Genomic DNA, 12,094 nt, shown 5'->3' on the forward strand with positions numbered 1-12,094 from the left:
TTAGTCACATAAAACATTATTTCCTTTCAGCCCAGAGCTGACGATAATACAACAAAACAACTCAGCTAAAACTCTGTACTAAGGATTACATAACAACAATGTATCCCACTTGAGGACATGTTTCTCCTTCTTGAGGACCTTCTGACTGTCTTATTGTTATCTTACAATGTATATTATGGGAGTAGGTCTGGTAAGATCTTTCTACTGTTAGTTCTAATCCTGTCATCTTAAAATGTAAATTATGGGAGTTGGTCTAGGAAGACCTTTACAACCTTGAGTCATTCTTCTGATTTACTGCAATAACCAAATAAAAAAGTATAGAGCTCCCTTGCTAAGACTAGTGAGGGGGCATTCTCTGTCTCCCTTCTGATGTCTATGTCAGAAGCTTTCTCTGTCCCTTTTCATACTTTGATAAAACTCTGCTACACAAAAGCTCTTGAGTGATCAAGCTTGGTCCCTGGTCCCAAAGCTAAATCTTCTTCTTTGGAGATCATGAATCTGATACCGTTCACTGTAAGCTAACATCTTGGGGCTTCGTCCAGGATCTTCAGGACAAGGTAAAAACACTCAGAGCTCTAGTCTCTGCTTTCTCAGTATACACGCTTTCTGCTTTACTTTACTAACTCTATGGCGTGCCTGTCTGTGTGAATGTAGAAGGAAAGAGACGTACCGAAATGAGTATGAAATGAGCACTGAGCCCTGCTCTGCAGTTTCATGGTGCCTCGTAATGCCTGAGGCAGCCCCCCAAAAGGGAGCCTTGTTGGGAGTTTATACCGACCTGCCAATGCCAAGAGACACCCAACGTCCCTGCGAGGGGAGTGGCCAGAAAAGGGCAAAGCACGTGGGCTGAACTTTCCTTCCTTGGTCACCTTTTCCTGGTCTCTTCCACCATTTCGTAATTGCATGGGGAGTTAGAACTACTAACCTAATCCGTCAGATCTTAGACTTTCAAGGGACTTGTGATCCATGCCATTACTGTGTACTTTTACTTAGACCCCAAGCTTGGTAGTCATGGGGAACCCAGACTTGCTAGGAGCACGTTCAGGAACGAGGTGGAACTCTAGCTCCAGCAGCACCTTTGGGAACTAGGTGAAGCTCTAGCTTCAGCGGCGTCTCTCTCTTGACTGCTTCCATAGGGGGCCAGAGTCCTAAAAGCGAGTCCTTGCCATACCTGTGCCTCTGAACTACATGGATGGAAGTGCTGCTAGAGAGCATGAGGTTTCTAAGAACATAGGTCAGGAATTCCAGACTGGAAGTACAATGGGCTTCTTCCTTTGGTAGTGCTAGCTCTTAGCAGACCAGAGAAAGCTCTCCAGTGCCTTCTGTCTCAACTCCTTAGATATTCCTTTTGTGGAATCTGTGAAAATGAGCTGGAAGGATTGGCCCTAATAGCTTGAGGACAAAAGTCACTTTTTCCTCACGGGCCGACCCTCTACCACCTCTTTTGCTGTCACATACACTAGTGTGGTGACACAGAGAAGGGACGTATTGATTGTTGTTTGTCCCTTTATAACTCACCGCTTCTACTGTGGTCAGGACTGTACTCAGGAATGTGCACAGGCACTCGTAAGACGGATGCTTCCCCTAGCAGTCCCAGCTTGGGAAACATTCCAGGAAACTACTCTGTTACAGCCCAGGTGGCATCAGAGGAAAAGCACGAATCAAACAAAGGTCGTGGTGGTATGGAACTAGAAATCAATTTGGGATGCCATCAGGTCTACCCCTGGTGCATCTCCCCCTTGCCTCGATGGTAGAATGAGCGGGCTGAAGGGAAGGCGCCTGAGTCAGCAAGTGACAGACTAAGTCCGTCTAGGGAAGGAAAAGCTTCGGTGGAAAGTCTGTCTCCACCCCCATCTAGAGCAGGGAGGGACACCTCCGATGGAAAGAAGCAAAGGCGCTGGTTGCCGCTTTTTTCTCTCTTACCGATGCTGCTGCTGCTGCTAAGTCGCTTCAGTGGTGTCTGACTCTGTGTGACCCCACAGACGGCAGCCCACCAGGCTCCTCTGTCCCTGGGATTCTCCAGGGAAGAATACTGGAGTAGGTTGCCATTTCCTCCTCCACTCTCAAAGTTCCAGACCCATACCCTTGGATTGTGTCCTGAAAACCTGGGGTAAGTTTGACCCCCAGAGCATAAAGAAGACACACCTGACTTTCCTTTGCAAATCTGCATGGCCACAATATCCATTGGAGGGTGGCAGACAAGGGTGGCCAGTTGAAGGGTCTCTTAACTACGATATTGTTTTACAACTAGACCGGTTCTGTAGAAAACAAGGGAAATGGGTAGAAGTGCCATATGTGTTCCCCTTTTTCTCTCTGTGAGATATACCAGACTTAAGTCCTAAGGGTACAGATTTGGGTGTAAAGCCTTCAGCTCCCTCCTATCCTCTTACTCTGCCTCTGCTTCTGTATCCGGGGCTCACAACTGAGCAAGCTGAGGGTCAAGGCACCCCTCCAGGAAGGGTTGCCTCAGTCTCGATAGAAGTTCAAACAACCCCAGTTCCAATGCAGCCTCAGACTACTCTGGTTTCAATGGGAACTCAGACAGTCAAAGTAGAGAAGGTGCAGATAACCAAAACTAAGGTAAAATACGAGAAAGAGGATGAGGATGAGAAAAAGCAGGTTTCTCTAATCTATCCCTCGGAAGGTATGTGAGGCGTAGCTAGAGGGGCTGAGGAACAGCCACACAACTTACTGCCTCTGCAGGAGGCCCCCACTGGGAAAAATAACCAATCCATAAAAATCCATAAGCCCTTTTCTTACCCAGAGGTACAACGGATAAAGAGAGATCTGGGAGACTAGAGGATCCAGAAAAGTACATAGAAGCCTTTACAGGACTCACTTTACTTTATGAGCTTACTTGGAGAGATGTAATGTATGTCTTGGGACAGACGCTGACTCGTGACTCGAGAGCTTGAGTTTTGGGGGAAGTTACTATTTTTGGAGATGAATGGCTTGAACGTGAGACAAGGGGAAAGAGGGAACACGAACTAGCCCTCCTCCCTACAGGGAGCCAAGCAGTTCCCATAGCAGAGCCAGACTGGGATTATCACAAAGAGGAAGGGAGACAGGAGCAGACCCTCTTTGACAATTGCTTTATTGAGGGGCTTAAGAGAGCTCGAACGAAGCCACTAAATTATGCTAAGTTGGCTGACATAGAACAGGTAGAGAAGGAAACTCCTGGTAAATTCCTAGATAGGCTACAGGAGGCTCTCCACAAGTTTACTGACATTGATCCCAAATGTGCAGAGGAGAAATGATCTTAAAAGATAGATTTCTCACTCAGTCACCCAGTCGGCTCCAGATATCTGCTGTAAGTCACAAACACAGGCGTTTGGGCCAAATCAGTCTTTAAAACACTGTTACAGCTGGCTCAGACGGTATATTGCAGTAGAGAATATGAGAAGGGGGAAGGACAACAGAAGAGAACCAAAGAAAAGGCTCAGGCTCTAGTGATGGCTATGAAAACTGCTATGAATCAGCCTGAAGAGAAAAATGTCCAGAGGAACCCAGGTGAAAAGGGATGGGCTTGCTATTACTGTGGAAAGGAGGGGCATCTCAAGCCAAGTTGCTCTCAGGTGTCTAAGCCGCCCCTGGCTCCCTGTCTGGTCTGTAAAGGACCACCCTGGAGGAGAGACTGCCCCCAGAGGCACAGGTCCCAGGGGTCAGACTCTCAGGACAATCAGGACTGAAGGTGCCCAGGGATCCCCACACAAGCTCCTGTCCTAATGACACCCGAGGAACACCGGGTATTAATAACTGTGGGGGGCCAATCAGTCGATTTTCTTTTGGACACTGGGGCAACTTTCTCTGTGCTCACTGAAGCCCCTGGTCTGCTTTCCTCCTGATCCACTACTGTAATGGGACTGTCAGGATGAGCCAAAGGCTATGACTGAAATATTCAGTCATCCTTTAAGCTGCAACCGGGACTCTGTGCTGTTTTCCCACGAGTTTCTGATCATGCCAGAGTCCCCCTCACCCCTTCTCGGGAGGGACAGACTGAGGAAGGTCCAGGCCTCTGTAGTCATGAATATGGAGTCTGCTCTTTCTCTCCCATTGATTGAACAAAATGTAAATCCTAAAGTGTGGGCTGACGGAGGAACTGTGGATCGAGCACAAAATACTGTTCTTGTCCTTATCAAGCTCAAAGACCCTGACCTATTTCCACATCAAAAGCAGTATCCATTAAAGCCCGAGGTTAAGGAATGGGCGAAATCTTACTGTACTGACTTGTCATGATGTAAGTGGGATCTTAAACTCTAAAGTTCAGAGCAACAACGCTCCACCTTTAAAGCTGCTGTAACTCAAGGGGTGTCGAAAGCTCTAGGAATCGAGTATCACTTACACTGTTCCTGGAGACCCTAATCTTCAGAAAAAGTTGAAAAGGCTAATGACATTATTAAGAGACATCTACGTAAATTAACTCAAGAGACACAGGACGATTGGCTTAAACTTCTACCCATAGCTTTAATGAGGGCTCAGACTGCCCCTAAAAAGGAAGGACCGTCCCCCTTTGAATGTATCTACGGAAGACCCTTCTTATGCACAGACATTGTTATAGACCCTTAGAATTAGAATCAGCCTTAGAATTAACTATGTGACGCAGCTTTCAGCCTTTCAACAGACATTACGGAAACTCTGGGAGGTGACTCCTGACCCAGCCGGAGTCAAACAAGCCTCTGAACCAGGCACCGAGGTCTTGAAAAAGACATTGGGATCTGGAGATCAATCTCTCGAGCCCCTCTGGGAAGGCCCTTGCCAGGTTATTCTTTCTTCTCCCACAGCTGTCAAGGTGCCTGCAATTGATTCCTGGGTGCACCACACTCAAGTTAAGAAGTGGCACCCTGACCAAAACTAAACAATGTCATTTGACGTCTTTATCCTCTATGCTTTTACCTCTTACTTTTCAGATGGGCCTGACAATCGACATGGGCCTGCTTCTGCTGACTCCAAACGTCCCGAGTCTGCCATTTGACCCTCAAGACAACGCCTTTCTGTCCTGGGCTCATTCTTATGCTGCATTCCACAATCGGTCTAATTGCTGGGTCTGCGGAGTGCTCCCCTCTTCATCAGTTGAAGGGTTCCCATGGTGGGTTTTTCCATTTCAAGGAAAAGACTTTCTTCAACTCTGTGAAAATATCTTCACCAACAACAATCACATGTGATGCCTCTCTTTAATCTGATGACATCTAGCAATCCTAAAATGGACTGGTGTAACACTCTGTACCTTAACTATGGCTATAATGTGACTTTCAACTTTGATCGTACAGCATCTTGATTTAATGTCTATTTTGCTGAACATTAAGAAAGTAAATGGGTCTAGATCTCATGGTTTCCTACCTAATGTTTATCAAATATGGGATGAGGTCATATGGCTAACTCCTGAAAAGGGACGCCTACTACCTAATGCTCCCAAACGCTGGGAACAAATAGAGCCATCCCCAGAGGTTAGCTGACAACTTAATTAAAACGATCGGAAACAATTGGGGGTTTTGCCTCAAGAAATATGCAATGTAATCATTCCTGTGTTTTCCAATTCCAGTTCAGGCCCTCTTTTTGCCTGGCCAGGAACTCATTGGGACTGGATCCCTCAGTCACGCTGGTTTGCTCCAAACAGGACCTATTGGATATGTGGCTCTTATCTATGGGCATGGCTTCCCCCTGGCTGGATAGGGAGGTGCACCCTAGGTCTAGCTTTTACTCGTGGCTTCATATTTTCAGAGCTTCCAGAGAATCCTGCTGATCTGCCACAGCTTAAAACTCGCTGGGCAAGGTCTGTATTTCACTGGTATGATTATCTGGCTGCAATATCCATCCCCTCTCTGGGGACACAGATGTTATGCTACGAGTTGATGCTCTGACTAAGTTAACTCAACAGGCTTTACAAGATTCTCAAAAAGCTAGTTCAGCCCTTAATGCTAAACAAATACAAATTAGAAAGGCGGTTTTACAAAACAGATTGGCCTTAGATATTCTAACAGCTGCACAAGAAGGAACTTGTGCCAGTATTCATACCCAAAGTTGCACACATATACCAGATATGAGTACTAATGCTACTCACATACTAAACACATGAACAAGATGATTCAGGCTATGGATTCTCTCAAAGCTTCAGACACCTCACTTTGGGAAAGGTTAACTAGCTCCCCATGGTAGAAAACTATCTTAATTGTAGTAATTCTAATTGTTCTGTTTTTACTGTTTGCTCCCTGCATCTGCAACTGTGTAACTGGATTTGTTTCTAACCCTCTGAAAGCTTTTACGTTACAAATGGCTGTCCAGGCTCCTAGGAGTGCCACAGCCTCCTTCAACTATTACTTGGGGCCCCTAGATCAGAGACCCTCAATATGAGGGCTAGGAGAATATGTTGCCTCAACAATTTAGGGATGACGCCCCTCAACAGCAGAAAGTAGTTATGGAACAAAAAACGACGCCCCTTTCCCTTGGCTACATCATTCTCCTAAAAGAAAAGCGGGGAATGAGAGAGTCAATTTCTAGGTAGGTTGGTAAAAGTCCGGGATCCCCAAAGAGGAGAGAGAGCATCTGGTGTTCTCAAAGAGGAGGTAGGGGTCTGGAGTTCTCAAGGAGGAGAAAAGGACAAACGTGTTTGTTTGTTTTATTCATAAAACATTTTTTTTCCTTAGCCTAGAGCTGATGATTGTACAACAAAACAACTCAGCTTAAACTCTGTACTAAGGATTACATAACAACAATGTATCCTGCTTGAGGATATGTTTCTCCTTCCTGAGGACCTTCTGACTAATCCTGTTATCTTACAATGTACATTATGGGAGTGGGTCTGGTAAGATCTTTCTACTGTTAGTTCTAATCCTGTCATCTTAAAATGTAAATTATGGGAGTTGATCTAGGAAGACCTTTACAACTTTGAGACATTCTTTTGATTTACTGTAATAACCAATTTAAAAAGTATAGAGCTCCCTTGCTAAGACTAGTGAGGGGGCATTCTCTGTCCCCCTTCTGATGTCTATATCAGAAGCTCTCTCTGTCCCTTTTCATACTTTAATAAAACTCTGCTACACAAAAGCTCTTGAGTGATCAAGCCTGGTCCCTGGTCCCGAAGCTAAATCTTCTTTGGAGATCACGAATCTGCCACCATTCACCGTAAGCTATCCTCTAAACCAGAAGAACAGCTTAGGTTAGGGGCAGGTAGACCCTTCTGAAAAACATCCATTGCCACTGATGATGAAAAGAAATTGTGTGAAGAGGCTGATAGAAAAAAACACCAGTTTTGAAGGGCTCTTCACTGCTCGGGATGGATTTTATGCTGCAGCTATCACCTGAGGGGTACCCTGTAGACCACACAATTACACAGTTTCTGGATGTAATGCCTGAGTATTCCATGCCATCATCTATGAATTCACCTGAGCCACTCACTGATACCATTAAAAGTATTGGCATACTTGCTTGATAAATACAGAAACTCCCAGACAAAAGGCTGTCTCCCATCATCAACTGGAATCATTCTGGCACTAGGGGGAGAACATGCACTGTCACTGCTGAAAACTGCTGCAAGTGGAATCCAGTGGAATCCCAGAAACCTGTACTGTGGCTTTTTGATGTATTAACACATCTGTGAAGATAACTAAAACATCTGATAACTGAATGACATTGTCCTACCTCTCGGGACATTTTGAGTCAGCTTCAGGTAGTAGGGATGGGACATCTTTTCCTATAGATTCCGAGTAGGGCTGTCTTCCTTACACGTTTTTCCCCTCAAGGGCTAGTGACTCCTCATTAAGTCAGTCTTATCACATCTAATCAAAACAGCAGTACCGAGCAGATGATTCAAGCCAGGATTAAGGAAAACAAAAAGCCAAAGCACAAGCCTCTTCCAACTCTTCTCAAGAAGTTCCTTTAACTCTAGCTCCTGAGGAGTCTGGCTGAACACATCTATACTATGTCTATATCTATATCTATATCCATATCCACATCCATATCTATATCTATCTGCATCTTTTTCTAGATGGTCCAGCAGTGAAAAAGAATTCATCTTGGCCAAGGGGACTCTGAAAGGACTAAAACAGGCACGATGAAAGGTCTCCAATTTCTCCCTTTCTTTCTTCCTTTCCTCTTCCTTCCTTTGCTTTCCTTTCCTCTCGTTTTTTTTTCCCCCATCCTTTCCTTCCTTCCTGTCCTTTCTACCTCCCCCACTTTGCAAACTTTGGCTACAAGGCTTGCAAAAACTTTTCTCAGAAAATACTGCTCTGTTGTTTATTGAGGTTGCATCAATCACCCCAAGCAAACAGCACACAACCAGGAACAACCTCCAACTGTGACTTGCAGTTAAAGAAGAAAACTGCCTCCTAATCCAAAACAGCAAGAACATCTTTCTTGCTACCCTATAAAACTCTGACCTTGCTTAAATTGTCACTTACTCTTCATTTGCTCCTTGGTACATGTCAATGGAATACAGCCACATACCTCTATTTGAATCACATATCAGTCTGTTGTAACAGATCTTAAACCTTTCATCTCCACTTGATTATTTTAATAAGAGAAATATATTCCTTGAAATATTTATGAACAAGGGTATTCACTATAGTACTAGTTATAGTAGAAATAATTAGGGAAGTAGTTAAATAATTATGCTAAAACATTTGATGGATTTTGGGTATCCATACAATTAAGTTTTTCATTGTATTGAATGATAAAAGAGCATTTTAAATTCTTTTTATTCCAAAAGGTAGTGTAGATACAGTATGTATGTGTATGTATGTAGATATGTACCTATATAGATAGCTATATCTATATACCTACATACATGCATGCATTTCTGGAGAAAAGGAGTGAATGAAATACAGTAACATCTTTGCAGTGATTTTCTCTGGGCAGAGAGATTCTGGGTGGTGAATGCAGTCATCTCAATGCCTCCCCAAAGTTTCTAATTGCCACAGTACATACACTGAGGATGGAGAGACTCTCTCACAGGAGCTCACAGAATGTTAGGATTTCCCTTCCACAGAGTCAAAATTGCAGCATACAAACTGTCAGTAACGTTGGCCCAGGTATGATTTACTGCAGGCATGTAAATTTCGAACCTCAGTCTTTGGGGACAGCTCTATATTTAGAGAAGAAAGACCACAACAGAAACACTGTAAAGAAGCTTAACAAAGCACAGAGAGAATTCCACCAGGAAAGCAGGCCAGACTCTTCCACAAACATGACCACAGGGCTACAAACACTACTTTTGACTAGTTTCTAGTCTCCCAACCAGGGGCGTGTGCTGAGATGTTAAGGAGAGTAAACCATATAAACTAGCTGGAGCAATTTAAGCTATACATAGGTATTCTGCTTCTGGTCAATATAGAATGACAGCACGAATAGGCATCCCTGTAATATTAATGATAGCAAACAACCTAAGTGTTCAACCTGTCGCACAGAGTCGGACACGACTGAAGCAACTTAGCAGCAGCAGCAGCAGCAGCAGCAGCAGCAGCATGACTAAGAGTGAGCAAGGAAGAAGCTGCTATAGGGATAATCGTGCCAGCATGACAACATGTCCCTCGATCTGAGAGGATAGCAACCCATAAAACATTTACAGGGAGGGCAGGAAATGGGTAGATATGAGAAGGATAAAGGCACTAAATCTTCAGCTTTCATACAGGATAGCCAGTATATACTGTTCTATTTCTGACAGTAACTGAAAATTAGAGACATAAACAAATTTTGTATACATTAGCAACATGCAGAGGGTGGGTTATGTGAAAACTCAGATTGTTATGATTTAGAGTTTCTGAGTGAGTGAGTCTGAGATGGGTACTGTAAATTCCCAGGTTATGCTGATGCTGCTGGTGCAAGTGCCTTGCACTGAAAACCACTGACCTAAAGACACCAAGAGTAGAGTTAAAGTTAGGACGAATATGTGTGTCCATGTGTGTGTGTGTGTGTGTGTGTTCATTTGTATTATTTTTCAGGTTCCACATATAAGTGATATCATGCAGTACTTGACTTTCTCTGACTTATTTCACTAAGTATAATGTTCCCTAGGTCCACCCACGTAGATGCAAATGGCAGAATTTCACCGCTGCTGTGAGCATTAGGATGCATGTATCTTTTTGAATTAATGTTTCTGTATACACCTGAAATTAATATAATATTGTAAATCAACTACATTTAAAAAAAGAGATAGGCTAAGAACCTTACAAATGAGCAGAAAGGGTAAAAAGGAAATTGGCAAAAGCACCAACCATATAAAAAATTGAAGAAAACAAAGAAAACACAAGCATATATAGTATAAAGCAATATGATGTAATAATATGTGTCATGTCATAACTATAGTAGCAATATAGAGAAAAGACAAAGAGGTTAAGAATTTGTCTGTCCATTTTCCCTTGTGAGATTCTGTCTTTTTACTCAGAGAAAAGGATCTGGAATAAATAATTGGCCATAACTTTATCACAATCCAAAAAAAAAAAAAAAAGGCAAAACAAAAAACCCCTGCTCCAGACAGGGTTCTGAGTCACTAGCCAGGATGAACTCTCGATGGGAGTGAGAGTAACTAGAGATGTCAAGAAGCCTAAATATGGAGCTCACAGCCAACCACATCCAGAAGTCAAGATAAAGAAGACAAGCAAAATCTGAGAAGGTAGGAGGAACACCAGGAAAAAAAAATGGTTCTCTAGAAGCCAGGTGAAGAAAAAGTTTCAAGGAGGAAGGAGTGATCAATTGCCTCAAATGCAGCTGAGAGGGTCAAGTAAGATGAAGACCAGGGAAACAGCAATTGGATTTAGCAACAGGGAGGTCGTTTGTGACCCTGATACAAGCAGTTTCAGCGGAGAATTAACAGAGAAAGCCTGAGTGGAGTATGTTTATGTGAGAACGGGAGGAAAGGATTTGGAGACAGTGAAAATAGACATGCATTTGAAGGATATCTGCCAGAAAGAGGAAGAGAAAAATGGTATGGCAGCTGGGGGGCGTAAGTGGGGGAAGTTACAGCATGTCTGTTTACTGACAAGAATGAAAGAGAAAAAGAAGGAAAGAGAGGGAGTGGGTGGGAGAATTTCTAAAGCAACTTCCTTGGGAAACTGTCAAGTATGAGTGGGACCCCAGTGCATGAGCGGAATGAAATGGCTTTAGATAGAAGCCCTGGAGTTCATTTGAAACACTGGACGAAGTGCCAAGTATCATGAGCACAGGTGGCATGCAATGACAGTGGGAGTTTGTAGACGTTCTTCTCTTATTGCCTCTATGTTTTTAGTGAAGTGGAAAACAAAGTCAGTGGCAGTGAATGAGGATAGGAGAGAGGATGACAGAGGTATGAGGAGAGAGACAATGTAGGAAAGGGTCATCCAAGAGAGCAAGAGAATGAATGAGCTAGGGCATTGGTTCTTAACTCCAGCTTCATGGTAGAATTACCTGGAGAAAGATAGGGGTCTAGTTTCATTCTTTTACATGTGAATATCCAATTGTCCCAGCACCATTTATTGAAGAATGACCACTCCATTAAATATTCAATGAATATTCTTGGCTCCCTTCTCAAATAGTAGTTGACCACTGAACTTGTGGTGATCATGATTTCACTATATCTATAAATCAAGTCATTATGCTGGACACTATACATTTATATAGTGCTGTATGTCACATATATCTCAATGAAACAGAACAAAGACAAGATTTTTTTCAACCAAATACCAAAAAACAAACAAAAGAATCACCTGGAGAGCTGTTAATGGTTTGTACTACCAATTAAATGCAGACTTTCTAGACACAGAGTCAGAGCATTGGTATTACTAAAAGCTCTTATATCTTTTTCTAATATTCAGCCACGATTGGAAAGATCTGGACTAGGAAAGTGTAGTACTATTTTCAGACAACTTTAAAGACCCACTTGAGATTCATGGTCATGGATTTAAGATGGTACCATTCATCACGGTTTCTCTAGCTACATTCAACTGGGCATTGGAGACCTGCAGGTTTTAAGTAGGTATGGAGATGATCTGACAGAAATGGAACTTTGGTATGAGGTAGAGGGTGGGTGACACGGCGGGGGGTGGGGAGGGTGGGAGGGAGATTTGAGGTTATTTATACATAGGAGAGGTATTTTAATAATTGATCAAAGGCCTGAAACTGGGTAAGG

At 43.3% G+C, this 12,094-nt stretch overlaps 1 pseudogene; it reads left to right on the forward strand.

Moving 5' to 3' along the window:
• Positions 1-315: 315 nt before the first annotated feature.
• Positions 316-6,436, forward strand: LOC129638648 (endogenous retrovirus group PABLB member 1 Env polyprotein-like; annotated as a pseudogene).
• Positions 6,437-12,094: the final 5,658 nt, after the last annotated feature.

Source organism: Bubalus kerabau, chromosome X (genome assembly GCF_029407905.1).
Source record: "Bubalus kerabau isolate K-KA32 ecotype Philippines breed swamp buffalo chromosome X, PCC_UOA_SB_1v2, whole genome shotgun sequence".
Classification (NCBI taxonomy): Eukaryota; Metazoa; Chordata; class Mammalia; order Artiodactyla; family Bovidae; genus Bubalus; species Bubalus kerabau.